The following is a 6000-nucleotide window of genomic DNA, read 5'->3' as shown; positions in this document are numbered from 1 at the left end:
GATTATTTGTAACTATGTTCTTCTGGATCAAACCACAATCTGCTTCGGCAGGTTCAAAATCCACTTCTTCTGGGTCATCTACCCCTATTGAGTCATCGACTCAGAAAGTAATCCAAATTGTTGAGTCATCGACACAGCAATCTGGAACTCCAAAAGAATCTTCCAAAAAGACTGATTCTTCTGTCAAAAGCACAAAATAAACCAAACCAGATTATGCTCTCTCAATAAGCACACTCTTAGCTGTCCAACAAGGAAGCCTGAGTAGCCTACCAAAAAAATCATGGGCTGACATTGCCTCTGAAGAAGACATGGAAATAGATTTAGCAAGCTTAAACACCATACTTCAGTCTTTCAATCAAACCCAGAAAACAATAGCCAATCCAAGTAAAACAGAAGGGACCCTTGACCGGATTTTGTAATTGTTTTTCAATGTTGGCAAAAGAAACTTCTTCTTTCAGAAAATTAATTTGATTGATTTTGTTTTGAATAGAATTAATGTTTTTAGTAAATGGTTTATTAGAAAATTTGAAAGTTATTTGCTTGCCAAAATGGTAAGTAGAAATTCTGTCTTTCAGAATTTGTAGCGGGAAGAGGGCTTCTATAAAAGGTGTTCCCAAAATAACTTCATTTTTTAGATTTTTTACAAGGAGAAAGTTTGTTTCAATCTTAAGTCCTTGATTTTCAATCACAGCTTTAGAAAGCTTATAATTAATTTTAAGTTTCAAACCACTAGCAGTGCTAAGTTTTTTAGAAGTTTTTTCAAAATATTTTGTAGGAATTAATCCTTCTAAAATACAGTTTGAATCAGCACCTGTATCAAAGAGGGCTAAAGTTTCAAGAACAAAATCATCAATAACGATTCTGATATTAAGTAAAATTTTTGAATTTTGACCTTGTTGATCAAACACATAAAGGTTTCTTCCAGATTACCAGAATCGACCTTCACAGAATCATTATCTTCATGAAGTTCTTCTTTCTCAATGTCAGATTCATCATCTAATTGGGAAAGAATAACTTGATGAATTTGTTGTTGATCTTTAATCTCTCTAATCTCTTTCTTGAGATTGTTAATCTCAATCTGGAGATCCTGAATAATGGTAGGTTTAATATTAGAATTCTTTTCTAATCTTTTGAAAATATTTATAATATCAAATTTATTCGTGGTAAAATACTCTTTAGGTTTAGGTCTATATTCTAAAACCTCTTTGAATTTATTTAAAAATTCTTTTCTTTCTTGAAGATCAGAAATGGAACTTATTGCTTCAAAAAGAAGATCTTGTTCTTTTGTTAAAACATTGATTTCTGTTGTATTATCACTATCAGAAGAGGAAATTTGATCATCATTTTGAATTTGGTTGACATTATCTTCAGATTCTTTGACAGAATCTTCATCAGGGGATTCAATAAGGAGGTTGTTAATCTGGTTTTCTATAGAAAGCTCAAGATTAAGGCTGCTAATTTTCTTTTTTAGCCTACAGTATTTGCTGATATGGCCGGGTTTTCCACAGTTGTAACAAGTTACGCCTGTTCTGGGTTTTTTGGGAATATTGGTCGGGATAACACTTTCCCTTTACTTCTTGGGAATAGGTTTCCTATTGTACTTACGTTTGTAGGGCTTTTTATAAGGTTCAACAGTCTCTTTCTTGGGAGTCTGTTTCTTTTTGGTGGAGGAAGATGGAAGACCAAACTACTCGCAGAAAGATCCTAATTCTTTCTTACTCAAGGCCTTTTCTTTGGCAAGCTGCTTTTGGAGTTTATCCTTCTGGGAAGCGTTGATACCATTATGAACAATTATGGCAGTAAGCTGACCATAGTCATAACTGTCATAATTGATTTCTCCAGTAGGAGAATTACTTCAGAGTTTGCTTCTAATAAGATCTCCAAAGGCTTGCGGTAGCCCATCAAGATATTTTTCTTTCCAATAGGCTTGATTACAATCTTCTCTGGTTAAGACCCTAGACATGAAGGTGTCCTTATACCACTTAAAATGTTCTAAAGATTTACACTTTAGGTTGGAAAGCAGTTCTCCGGATCTTTCTCTCCACAGAGAAGGATCACCCAGAAAATGTTGGGATATTGTGTATAACAACGTATACACTGCATCAGGGAGACGTTCATTGTCACTGACAATAGTTTTTCCTCTATCATCAATTTTTACTGCAGAGAGGATATTTTCTCTATCAGCTTCAGTGAGATAATTATCCCACCAACCTTTTAGTTGGCCAGTAAATCCAACGACTAGAATATAAACAATGGTGTCTTCAGGCATATTTTGATTAGTAAAATAGTCCATGGCGATAACCGAAATTTTTTAGAGTTTGGCAATGATATTATATTCAGATAATCCATCAATATTCCAAATATAAATATCATTAGAATTGAAACTTTGAATAAAATCTTGTTTTTCTTCTAAAATAAGATCAGGAGCAGTAGCTCTATTATAATAAAACTAGGAAGAATTTTTCCAATTGTTGATAGGATTGATAGCTAAAACAGAATCTGTTTCAGAATAATGTTCTGAATTAGTTTTGGAAATAGCATTGACAGTTTTGGTAAGGGATCTAGTTCTAGGTTTAGCACTAGATTCTTCAAAGAGTTGAGGAGTGTCGGGAACAGTAGTAAGAAGACTAGTAATTTTACTAAGCAACTCATTCTGGTTATCTTCATTCACTCTGGTTTTTTCTTTCTGCCTGAGTTCTAAGATTTTTTGTTTAGTTTTGGCACTAATCTTAAAAGGTTTAAACAAAGGTTTCTCTAACTGAGGTTGAGAAGATGAAGAAGCCATTTCTTCAACTTTAGGTTTGACAGGATTAATAGAGATTTTTTCTTCTATAACCTGAAGGTACTTATTGGTGTAATTAGCCTGTTCCATGAGGCCTTGGATATCATTAGGAGTGATGGACTCGTCAGTGTTCTTAGTTTTGAAAGGAGTAGCGGTAACAGGGCTACCGCTTTTGTCTTTCAGATTTGGTAACTAATACTGAGTAGTGGGTGGCAGTTCACTTTGAACGATTTGTCCATCTTTGATTTGCCAGGATATGACATTAGCAGAGGAGGTACTAATAACATCCTCTTGCCAAGGGTAATCTATGTTATTGTGAATGGTATAAGCATGATACCAATCAAAGAATGGGATGTTCTGTTTGACTTTTTTGAGAAATTGATAGAATTTCTCTTAAATATCAGACCTGTCTTTTCCCCTATATTTCTGAAAGAACCACTCTCTTTGAGGTTTCCATTCCTCAGAGTAAAAATCTTTCCTAAGGGTTTCCCTATCAATAATGAATTTATGAAATAACATCATTAGACTCATTTAGGGAAGAGTAGGTTGGAGATTGGATACTCTGATTCTCTTCTTCTTTTTCAGAAGTCTGGTAAACATTTCTAGGAATCCTAGAAGAAGTATCTAAACCCTGTAGGTTTATGGGAGGATCATGGTTAATAGATCCAGAGATTTCAGATCTAGACGATTGAGACCTGTAAGAGAATGACCTCCTAGCAGAAGCAAAACTAGAACGACCGCTATAAGCATCGACTCTAGAAGAGAAGGAGTTTCTCCTATCAAAGGTTATTTCAACTTTCCCAGAATTGTCCTGAGAAATATTTTCAATTTGAGGAGCAGGTCTAGGGACACAAGGCGAAGTCTTATCCAGGACCTACTTTTCTGGAAGGTAAACTTCATCCCATTTGATAATTCTAGGAAGAGAGACATTAGCTTTTGTCATGTCAGTGATAAACAAAGTAGTCTCACCTCTTTGAGGTTTGAGAAGGACACGAGAAACACAAGAGTTCATAGCCTTGTATTGCATCCTATAGATTAAGGCTGCGGGAATAGATCCCTCTTTCATGTTTAATCCATGAAAGCAAACATTGAGGAACAGAGAGTCCAGAATATGGTCATCTAAAAGACTCACTGTTTTGTTAGGAAAACAATTGAAATAAATTGGTCCTTGACCAAGGCTGGTTTCAACAGTTCCTATAAGGGATTCGTTGAAGTCATTATGGCGAGCATCTCTAAGACACATTAGGATAACAGCATCTATACCTATGTCTATGAGGGGCTTAATGGCTACCTGGACACATCCTATGTGGAGGTATTTGTATTTACGCTTGTGATCATTGATAGAAGATTTGGACAGGAGATAAAATTCTTCTCCTAGATCTTTCCCTAAAGGGATATTATTTTCAACAGTCTTAATAATGTAATCAAAACTATTTTTCTTGGAATGTTCTTCAGGAACATATAATGTGTCCTGAGGGATTTCTGGAATGGTCAACCACAATCTGCTTCAGCAGGTTCAAAATCCACTTCTTCTGGGTCATCTACCCCTATTGAGTCATCGACTCAGAAAGTAATCCAAATTGTTGAGTGATCGACACAGCAATCTGAAACTCCAAAAGAATCTTCCAAAAAGACTGATTCTTCTGTCAAAACCACAAAATAAACCAAAGCAGATTATGCTATCCCAATAAGCACACTCTTAGCTGTCCAACAAGGAAGCCTGAGTAGCCTACCAAAAAAATCATGGGCTGACATTGCCTCTGAAGAAGACATGGAAATAGATTTAGCAAGCCTAAACACCATACTCCAGTCTTTCAATCAAACCCAAAAAACAATAGCCAATCCAAGTAAAACAGAAGGGACCCTTGACCTTCAAAAAGGCAAACAAAAATCTACTAATCTAAACCATTATGTGGCCAAAGGAAAATTTTTCTCAGTCATACAAATGGAACCCGAATTTTGGGACAAAAATCCATACAAAGCTATTACCAAGGTCTTCCCACCTGGATTTCATTTTAGACCTTATGCGGCAAATAAAACCAGGCAATTCTATGAGTTTATTTTAGTGGATTCAGACTCTGTCTCCATCAAACACTATAAAGACCAAAAAGATCCATCGATCATAACCCATTCCACAATCCAGATCTTAAAAGTCTTAACCCCAAAGGCTTTTGGGAAAAATCTGAATTCTTATAAAAAGTTTTCCCAACCTTTTGACCCAGTAGGATATAATTACTGGGATTACATAGATGCATGGACAAGAACTTTCTGGTTCGAGAATAAGCTTAACCGACATTTTTTGTTAATATATTTCAAGAAGAATCAGAGTTATGATTTTCCAAATTGGTTTCTCCAATGGTAGGACTATTTTGGGCCAATTGAAGAAATCCTTCCTACACCTGTCAAAGAAGGATACAGAATTTATAAGGGTAGATATCTGCGAGAATCAAGAATTCCAGCAGACCTCAAATACTTCTCTGACTTTGCCTTGGCATGGGTATTCTCATGGCAGTATAGATATGCAAGACAGAAAATGAAGATACTCTCCCATTACTTCACAAATATTCCTTTGTGAAATGGTGGAATCAATTCAATGCTGACCATGCCGATCCATAAGGTGTTGCTGAATATTTTGGCAAAAATCCAAAATTATTAAATTTAGCAGATCCAGCAACATTCCAATTCCTAAACCAGAAATAAAAAACTGCAGCCTTTTTATCAAGTTGTAATTCAAAAGAAAAGATGAAGAAAAATTTGCAAGATGTTCTTCTTCTCTTACAAAGCCGAGAAGAAGGAGAATCTTCTATGAAACAAGATGCCAATATAGAAAAAATGTATCAAAATGAAGATGACTGCTTCGGCATTGACATCCAAGAACTTTAAAACTTGTACTGTAGTAAATAGTTCCAGTTACCAACTGGAACTGTGGAAATAGTACCCAAATTTTTTCTTTAAAAGGAGTTCTCAATCATGTTGTGAGGCACCCTTTCATTAAGCAAGTTTAGAGAGATTTAGAGAGAGAAGCTCTGAGAGAAACAATCCCTTGTAAGCTTTCCTCTTTGAGATCTTTTCAATAAAAGTTTGTTGTTTCAAATTATTTTCCTCTCTTCTCCCTCTTAGCTAGTTCTGTTCGGACTACCGTCGTCTAACTTTCTTCTCTTCTCCCTCTACTAGATCTGTGTCGGTTCTACCGCCGTTCTAAATTTTTTTAATTAATT

Source organism: Abrus precatorius, unplaced genomic scaffold (assembly GCF_003935025.1).
Source record: "Abrus precatorius isolate BTA unplaced genomic scaffold, Abrus_2018 Scaffold9, whole genome shotgun sequence".
Lineage (NCBI taxonomy): Eukaryota > Viridiplantae > Streptophyta > Magnoliopsida > Fabales > Fabaceae > Abrus > Abrus precatorius.
Note: the sequence above shows the minus strand (reverse complement) of the source record.